An 11046-nucleotide genomic window follows, 5' to 3' on the forward strand; every position below is an offset into this window, starting at 1 on the left:
GAGCACTTTAATAATTTCCATTCAATGTATTGTTGCAAGGCTTAGCTACAACAATCAGACAAGGCATCCAAATTGGAAAAGAAGAAGCAAAGGTTTCATTATTTGCACCTTGATACTATGTAGAGAGAACCCTAAATATTCCACACACACAAAAAAAATGTTAGAACTGATGACATGATACTATGTAGAGAGAACCCTAAATATTCCACACACACAAAAAAAATGTTAGAACTGATAAATTCAGTAAAGTAGCAGAATACAAAATTATTACTCAGTAATCAGTTATATTTTTATACACCAATAATGAACTATCAGAAAGTAAAATTAAGAAAACAATTCCATTTACAATTACATTAAAAAATAAAATAACTAGGAATCAATTTAACCAAGAAGGTAAAAGACCTGTACTTGGAGAATTATAAGTCATTGAAAAATGAAATTAAGGAAGATACAAATAAATAGAAGCATATATTGAGTTCATAGTTATAAAGAAATAACATCATTAAAATGTCCATACTACTCAAAGCCATCTATAGATTCAATGTAATACTTATCAAAATACCAATGGCTCTTTTTACAGAACTAGAACAAATAATTCAAAAATTTATACGGAACCATAAAAGATCCCAAATAGCCACAAAAATCTTGAGAAACAAAGTTGGAGTTATCACACTACCTGATATCAAACTATACTTCGGGTCTACAGTAATCAAAACAACATGGTACTGGCATAAAAAACAAACAAACAAACAAACAAAAATACAGATATATTGACCAATGGAACAGAATAGAGAGTGCAGAAATAAATCCACATCTATACGTTCATTTAATATATGACAAATGAGGCAAGCATATACAATGGGGTAAAGACAGTCTCCAATAAACCATGCTGGGAAAACTGAATAGATACATGCATAAAAGACGAAACTGGACTACCTTCTTACACTATATATATGAATAAACTCAAAATGAATTGAAGACTTAAATGTAAGACCTGAAACCATAAAATTCCTATAAGAAAACATAAGAAATAAACTGTCTGACATTGCTCTTACTAATATGTTTTTCAGATATATATCCTCAGGCAAGGAAAACAAAATAAAAAATAAACAAATGGGAGTGCATCAGACAAAAAGTTTTTCCACAGTAAAAGAAACTATCAGCAAAATGAAAAGACACCCTATTGAATGGGAGAAGATATTTGCCTATGATACATCTGATAAAGGATTAATTTTCAAACTTTATAAAGAATTTATACAACTCAACACTCAAAAAACAAACAATCCAATTAAAAAATAGGCAGAAGACCCAAAAAGGCATTTCTCCAAAGAGGATATATAGATGGCCAGTAGGTATATGAAAAGATGCTCAACATCACTAATCATCAGAGAAATGCAAATTAAAACTACAGTGAGATATGACCTCACACCTGTCAGAATGACTATCATCAAACAATTAAAAAAAAAAAAGTATTGGTGAGGATGTGGAGAAAAAAGAATCGTGTTGCACCGTTGGTGGGATTGCAAATTTGTACAGCTACTATGGAAAAGGATTTAGAGGTTCCTCAAAAAATTAAAAATAAAACTACCTTATGATCCAGCAATTGCACTCTTGGGTTTTTACCATCCCCCAAAACCAAGATACTAATTTAAAAAGATATATGCACCCCTATGTTTACTGCAGTGCTATTTGCAATAGCCAAGATATAGAAGTAATAGTGCCTATCAATAGATGATTTAATAAAGAAGATTATATTGTGTATTATATTGTGTATAATATATATACACAATAGAATATTAGCCATAAAAATTTTACCATTTGCAATGACGTGAAGGGACCTAAAGGGCATTATGCTAAGAGAAATAAGTCAGACAGAGAAAAATAAACACCATATGATTCCACTTATATATGGAATCTAAGGAACAAAATAAACTTTCAACTGCTAATTGGGAGGGAGGTTGAGGGACTGAGTAAGAAGTTGAAGGGATTAAGAAGTACAAATTGATAGTTAAAGAACAGTCATGGGGACCGGGAGTTCAACATAGGGAGTATAGTCAATAATATTGTAATGGCTACGTATAGTGCCAGGTGGATATGAGAGTAATCAAGGGAATTACTTTGTAAATTATATAAATGTCTAACCATTGTGCTGTACACCTGAAACTAATACAAAATACAAAATACAAAATGAAATAAGAGTCATCCCAAATGCCAGACTCTATTCTCTGGTATTCCATGTATCCCTAGATATGAGTTGAATAATTCTTTATTGTCTTGATATCTCCAATAACTTCAAGCAAACAAAAACAATATACATTTTAGTGGTACTCTTAAGAGTTAGTCCAAATTATCTAGTCTGTTGAATTCTTGAAAGATAGTATTTCATTTTCATTATTTACATTTCCACACACGTTGACTAGGCTGGGCTAGGCTTTCTCTGAAATCTCGTTTGTCAATGGAGTTTTTATCTCTATGTATGCTGTAATTTTATCTCTGAAATTTATAATCATACTACGTAAAACTAAATGTGAATGCTTTAACAAGAATAGTTGCCATCAATTAAGCTCTTCTAGTTGCTTGTATTTACTAAGAAAAATATCCCTGTCTCTTTTCCCTAATCCCATCTTCCATTGATTCTCTTTCTCAGCTAATTTCTTTATTATCTGAGGAAAAAAGTTAATCAGAAGAGTTCTGCAAACTCTTATCATCATGTCTACTCACTCATATATGTCTAAGCTTTGAGACACTTCCTTCACTCTTGTTTCTGCCACACATTTTACTCCCTATTCTCACTTACTTAAAAATTCTCACCTTCTTTTAAAGCATTTTTATTTTTCCTCATTTATTCTCATTAGCTACAAGGATAATGCAATGTCACAATGTAAAAAAAAAAAAAAAAAATTTACTCTTTTGACCTCCATCTCTTTCCAATAATAACTTCATTTCTGTGCTTCCTTTCTTTTGAAAGTAAAACTGTTTGTAGATTTCCACACAGCCTGAATCCAGTTTCTCTCACCCCATTGCTTCTCTTCCCCTCTATTTCATCTAAAAATGCTCTTGTCACTGCCATTATTACCTATATTCTGCTAAATTCAGTTGTCAATTCTGAATCCTCTTCTTACTTAACAACTCAACAACATTTGGCACATTTACTTAGCCCTTGAAATGTTTTCATGAGTTGGATGCCAAAATATTATACTCATTACATGTCTCACTCTCTCACAGAAAGATATTAGACCTTTTTTGTGATTCCTTCTCATAATGCTGACCTCTAAATATGTATGTATGCCAGGACTTGGGCCTTGGATATCTCTATATAGTCACTTTTTATATGCAATTTTATTATTTTAATGCCATATACACTCTAATAACTCCCAAAATGTGGTTTTGATCTATACCCAGATCACTTTTGTAAATTTCAGATTGATATATGTATCTGCTGCATTTGATATATGTAACATTTGCATTTGAAAATCCAATGGCTATATATGTTAATATTTTCCAAAAATAAACTTTTCATCATTTCTATTAAAAACCCATTCCACCGTCATGACCATCTTAGATGTTCAAGTTAAAGCCTGAGAATCATTCATGACTCACATCTTTGTCTTACATCCTCATTCAATCTGTCAACTAATTCTGCCAGTTCAAGCTTCATGATATGCCGTGATCTGATAAGAATTCATCATTTTTACTGATACCACTCTTGCCTAGCCACTATGATTTCTCACGTGGAGAACAGAAAAAATTTACTAACTTGCTTCTCTTAACTCTTATTCTATAAGGCAAGTAGTGCTATAATTCTGCTCAAAACATTTCAATGAACAAAGCAGAGAATTACAAGAAGAGAAAACCAGAAATTTTCAGAGGGTCCTATTATCCTCTATAACATCTTGCCTTTACTTTTCTCCCTGAGCCTCACTCTTATTCTCCCTTCCACTGTATTTCTGCTTAGCTGGCTTCATTCTTGTTTTCCAAGTACAAAAATGCAAATACCTTTCTACTTCAGGGTATTAGTACTAGCTTATCTCCTTTCGAAGAACTTTCTTCCAACTTCCTTTTGGACTTTGCTCACATTATATTTTAAACAACCTCTTAACCCATGTCTTCTTTCTCTTTTTCTTCTTTTATACTACTGTTAATCTTATTTCATAATAAATGTTTTACTTATAAATCTGTTCAATGTTCTTTACTACCTATTGAACTATATAAACTTCATGATGTCAGGAATTTTTGTTGATTTTGATCAAAGTGCCTGCTCATATTTATGCTCTTAAGAAAACATTTTTACTCCTGGTATACTTCATATCTCAGACTTTTTTCATTTGAAAATTTTGTTATAAAATATGTTGTTATTCAGTGAGATATAAATATAGATAGTAGCAAGAACAACTTTTTCTAGTGAGTTCTCTAAAGCTAGAGAAATAATATAAAACCCTTTACACATTATATAAGTAGTAATTCTACTTAGAGCAATATTTTCTGAAGAGCACACAAGTGTGGTAAATCACTATTTTAATAGCTTCAGACCTACTATTAGAAAGTCGAAGACAAAGACTTTGATCTTTGATCTTTAAAAAGACCTACTATTAGAAAGTTGAAGACAAAGACTTTGATCTTTGATCTTTAATATTGTTGGTAGCAGATAGATTTAAATAATAGTTTGAAAAACTTTTAAAGTGATTTTTCCTGCTTTATTTTAATTGTAATTCAAATTTAAAGATACACTGCAAGTGTACTTAAAAATATATGCTATTTATACCCTTGGTGTATTTTGTATTTTACTTTCAAATACACTTACTATAATTACCACTTTATTAAATATCAGAAAAAAACAAGAAGTTTTAAAAATAATTAATAAAGAATTTTCAATAAGTAAACTTTTATGAATTATAATATACATCAAAAAGTGTAGAGACCATAAATCACTAATTTTTTTCAAAGTGAATTTACCTATATAACTGGGACTCAGATTAAAAATGGAATATTACTTGCACGTCAGGAGCTTCCTTTATATTTTTGTCAAGGGACTATTGCCCCAAAAGTAAATTCTACATTCACTTATAACACCATATTTACCTGTATGGATTTTTACCTTTATGATTTTTTACCTTTATAAATTTTTCATTTTTTACATACCTGAACTTTTTCTCTTTTGTTTTTTTCTTTGCTTAACATTATTTTTGTGAGCTATATCCATGTTTTTGCATGTGGCAATGTAAAAATTAGTATTTTTTATTGTGGCAGAATATTCCACTTTATGAATATTGTTATTTATTTATTATTCTGCTGAACAATGTTTAGATTGTATCCAGTTTTTTACTAATATTTAATACTACCATGTACAGACTGCATGTCTTGGGTGGGTATATATAGTCAAGCCTGTTAAATGTCAAAAATTAAATTAATGACTCCATAGATATACACATGGTTAATTTTAGCATATACTGCCAAATGATTTCTCAAAGTGTGTTCACCAATTTACTCTTACCAGTAGTGCATGATAGTTTTATTTGCCCCATATTCTTTTTGAGTCATTATCATGGATTTTAATCATCACAAGATACTACTATAGACTAAAAAAGTTAAACACTCTCTTCTATTTATATATTTGCCATATTTTTTTATCTTGTTTTTATCCTGTTCACTTCTTTTGCCAATTTTCTATTTTTCTCCTTTTTTAAAAAAAATTCAATTATGATATATATACATATCTTCTTATTGTGTAGTTTTATATTTTCTTTCTTAGTAGTATATTTTGAATAACAGAAAATTTAATTTTAATGTAGCCCAATTTATTATTTTTTTTCTCCTTTGGGTCTGACCATTTTTGTTTTCTGATAAAAAAAATATATATTTATTACCACAACTACAGAAAAATATTTTTTTTCATAAACTTACCGGCTATTATTTACTTTTTACATTTAGATTGATAGTCCACCTGAAACTGATTTTTAGAAGTATCAAATTGAGCTAATATAATTAACTTAAAATTTTATCCTCTTCTCTTCGCTGTATTGTTACCTGTGTCATAAATGACAATGACCATATATGGAAGGATTTATTTCTTCACTTTATTAAGTCCATTGGTCTGCTTTTCTATCTTTACATCAATTTTACATTCTCTTAATTACAATAGCTTTATATATACAATCTCAGTTTCTGGTAAAGTGCTTGAGGTTTAGAGAAACACTATTTATGCATCTTTGGAACCAAGTGTTTAAAGTCATTGGGAATAAAATCTAAGTATATCTACTTACAACATAACCTAATACATTTTACCATAAATGGATAAATCATTATTAATTCTTTATTTCCCAATTATATTCATATAAATCTTAAACTTTTTTAAATAACATCGATCAATGCATTTTATAAAACTTTGTTTCATACATTTATCAGAAAAGGTTGCAGCAAATGATGTGCTTCTAAAGAGTGAAATTTAGGAATAACTGCAACAATTTTTAACAGCCCCAGATTTTGATATAGAATCTTGGAATGATGACAGAGGCAAAAGGCACAGCATGGTAAAAAGGAGATAAAAGAAATGGAAGACACACTAGGGTGTTTGAGGGAAGAGAATAAATTATAAGCCAATTAAATGTGAAGATTTTCCCTAAAAAACAGGGGTGACTGGTACTTTAAATACTAGGTGAAGTGGGTTTTGGGACCTTACACAGTCCACAGAACAAGAAGCAAAACCTGATGGACCATATGAAGCCTGGGCTAGGGTCAGTGGTACTGTGTTTAATGGGAGGCAAATCTCACACTCGATATTCTAGAAAGAAGCATAGAAAGAGCAGGCAGAATCTCCCTTAGACCAGAAGGTGAGCCCCCCAGAGTACTGGTTCTAACGCTGTGTATTTGATCTTTTCCTGGGGCAAAGCTCTTGAGCAGCTCATGTAGTCCTGTTTCTGGATTATGATATCTGGAGAACTCAGAAATTGAGACAATTTTGAATTACTTGAGAGAAGTGAGGTGATGGCAGGGTTTGAAATTCAAAACAACCTTGGGATTTGGTGCTCAAGAGAAACTTGTTTTTCTCATATACAGATACATTCTTATGGAAATTCTTTTTAAAACCATGCCCTGTGACACTGTCAAAGTCATATTCTCTAATTCAGTTAACTTTTATCTTTACTACAGATCCTTTCATGCTGCTTTTCAATTTGCTTCACCTGAAGAAAAAGCAGTTGAATGTTATAGGATTTATTTGTGTTTCAAAGCTGGCTGATTAAGGCATTGTAACCTCCAAAAACGTTTTAGATGTGTGGAAATGACCTACTCTCCCACAAACTGCTCAATAGATTATAATATAAGCAAGTCTCAAAAGAAAATCTCTGCCACTCATGCAGACATTTATTAATCATGCATTTATTAGCAAGCCATCACAAAACAGTTCCAACAGTTCATTCTCTCAGCTTGAAAAAACTGTTGTCCTTTTAGTTATCATGACCACATCTTAAAAGATTCATGTCTGGCAGACCGTCAGCTTTCCAGGGTCTGGAAGGATTTTCTAACCACTAAAGTTGGCATCACAAATCCACCTAACCCAGTGGCAGAACAAGGATGTTTTAAGAATCAAGTTTGTCATGCCATCCCCATGAGCTGTCTGCCTCACTGGATTTTTATATAGTTACTTGTGTGAGAAATGTTTTGAAATATTTTAGCCATTCCACATAACTGAAATACATTTAAATTGGACAAAGAAAGCTTATTCTAAATATTTATCATGCTAGTTGATGGAATATTCTTTTCACTAATAAAAGTTCACTTCTGACATTCACTGTTAATTTTGTAAGTGTAGGGTGTAAATCAAATTCAGATTAAAAAGAAAACTCTTATTGGAGCCAACTGTGCTATGCAGGTATTATGAATAATGCTAGATGGCTACATATAGGTTATACATTTTTTATTAGGACACTATCTCTACAGAATTATATTTTAACTAAAATAACACCCATATAATGCCACACTATATATGATAAAGTATTTTTTAAAAAGTTGTAAATATTGTAAAATCTAGTTAGTCTAAAATAATCAAATCATAAACATTTCAAGTTACTTTATTACTTCACATGGAAGAGCAGGGATTAGAGTGAAGTTTAATAGATTGAGTATGATGTTCGAAAATACAATGAATATTAAATTGACACTTTATTTTGCATCTTAACATTTAAGTCAAAAAGTGCATCATTAAACTATGGGACCTTCTTGAGACAGTAAATTTACCCTGAGGCAATGGAAGACAACTCCCATTTAATTAGTTTTAAGACAACAATAAGAAACAAACATAAAATTTAAAAAACAAACATAAAGGATTAAGTACTAATGTCTTCCCCACTTTAAGATTAGGAAAATGAATTATATCATGTAATAGAGGTCTTGATGAAGAAGTCAAAGATACTTCCTATCATATCATCTTTCATAATGTATTCTTCAGGTAATGCAAAAATTGATATAGATTGTTTAGGTTTTAATTAACGCTATACAGAAAATACATTTAAGAAGTGTTAATGCAGTTCAAATCATTATTGAGGTTTAATAATGTTAAACCTCGATAGTTAAATTTAACTGAATTTGTAAAATAAGGCCATAAACTGATAGGAAACAGCATATTAGCAAACTGCTCTAGAGGCGAGTTTATTTTTCTTTTAGAAGTATTTCTAATAGAGTGCCTCTGGAAAAAGGGGAACTCACTATGTTTACCTTTTTCCTGACTTTGTGTCTTTTGAGGAAACCCATGGTAACTCTTGGGAACTCATTCTCAATATAGAATAGCAAGTATATGTTAAGTATTGTTATAAAATTAATGCCAACGATATTAAAAATTTGCAAGCAATTATAACTTTTCACCTACTTTGATATCTATTAATGTTTGCATCATTCTGAAAACGACTCATCATTCCTATTTAACTTTAATTCTCACTTTCAAATACAGTGTTAAAATAATGGACTTTTGCAACAACAGCCTTAAAGTGAAAAATTATAGGATGTTATTTAATTACATGTCTATACAATAATTTAGATAAAAATGGAATAACTGAAATGATGAAAAGAGATAAAATGTGTCTAATAAATTTATTTTTAGCTAGTGTCAATTTCTTTTCCTATTATAAAATAAATTTAAATTTTTAACTTTTTTTCAGAAATGTAGTAGAATTTTACTAACCACATAAACAATGTTTCTGGAAGAAAAAAAATCCACTGTTCTAAAATTTTGGTGACAAAAACTTTGTCCCAGATAAAATTTGCTAGCAAAAATACTTTTAAAATTACATATGAGACTTTTGTATGTTTATGCTAAATTGATGACTCTAATTCTGTATTATAACGCCAAAGGAAGAAATTTCAACACTTAAGAAGTTTGCTTACTTATCATTCCCTCTCTTGAGTTGCTTACTTATGTTTCTTTCTTTTTTTCTTTTTTTCTTGTGCACAGAAATTTATTTATTAATTTATTTTGATTAAAATTATTGAGATGACATTGATTAACAAAATTAATTAGGTTTCAAGTGTACAATTCAACAATACGTCATATGTAATTATATTGTGTTCACTACTCAAAGTTAAATTTCTTTCCATCACCATATATTTGACCCCATTTACCCTTACCTATCTCCCATCTCCCCCCTACCCTCTGATAACCACTAAACTGTTGTCCATGTCCATGAGTCTCTGTTAGTCTTGTTTGTTTGTTGTTTTCAGTTTTATATTCCACATATTAGTGAAATCATATGGTTTTCGACTTTTCTGTCTGACTTATTTCGATTAGCTGATAATCTCAAGATCCATCCATATTGTCACGGACGGTGGTATTTCATCTTTTCTTATGGGTGAGTAAAATTTCATTGTATATGTGTACCACATCTTTATCCAATCACCTATTGAAGGGCACTGTGGTTGTTTCCATGTCTTGGCCACAGTAAATAACACTGCAATGAACATTGGGATTGCTGGATCACATGGTAATTCTATTCTTGCTCTTTTGAGAAACTCCCATACTGTTTTCCATAGCAGCTTAACCAATTTATATTCCTACCAGTAGTGTATGAGGGTTCCTTCTTCCCCACAATCTATCCAATATTTGTTATTCCTTGTCCTGTTGAGGACAGCCATTCTAACAGGTGTGAAGTGATATTTCATTGTTGTTTTAATTTGCATTTCACTAATAGCTAGTGAAGATGAGCATTTTTTTTCACATGTCTGTTGGCTATTTGTATGTCTTCATGGGAGAAGTATCTGTTCAGGTCCTCGGTCCATTTTTTAATTGAATTTTTTTTTTATTATTATTATTGTTGAATTGTATGAGTTATTTATATTTTGGAAAGTAGGCTATTACTGGAAGCATTGTTTGCAAATATCTTCTCCCATTCAGATGGTTGCCTCTTAGCCTTGTTGATGGTTTATTTTTGCTGTGCAGAAGCTTCTTAGTTTGATATAGTCTCATTAATTTATTTTGGCTTTTGCTTCCCTTGCCTTTGAGGTCAAATTCATAAATCCTTTTAAATCCATGTCCATAATTCTAGTACTTATGTTTTCTTCTATGCAATTGTTTGTTTGTTTGTTTCAAGTCTTATATTTAGATCTTTGATCCATTTTGAGTTAATTTTGGTGTATGGTGATAGATAGAAGTTTAGGTTCATTCTTTTGCATGTGGCTTCCTTGTTTTCCCAGTACCATTTATTGAAGAGGCTTTCTTTCTTTGGCTTCTCTGTTGAAAATCATTTGACCAAACTACTGTAGGAGTTTAATTCTGGACTCTCTATTCCTTTCCACTGGTCCATGTATCTGTTTTGCTGCCAATACCATGCTGTTTTGATTACTGTCACTTTGTAGTATAATTTGAAGATGTACAGAGTGATGTCTCCATCCTTGTTCTTTTTTCTCAGGATGGCTTTGGCAATTCGGAGTCTTTTGTGCTTCCATACAAATCTGATGATATTTTGTTCTATTTCTTTATAAAATGCCGATGGTATTTTGATTGGGATTGCATTAAATCTGAATATTGCTTTGGGAAATAAGATCATTTTAACTATGTTGATT

This window comes from Pteropus alecto, unplaced genomic scaffold (assembly GCF_000325575.1).
Source record: "Pteropus alecto unplaced genomic scaffold, ASM32557v1 scaffold75, whole genome shotgun sequence".
Lineage (NCBI taxonomy): Eukaryota > Metazoa > Chordata > Mammalia > Chiroptera > Pteropodidae > Pteropus > Pteropus alecto.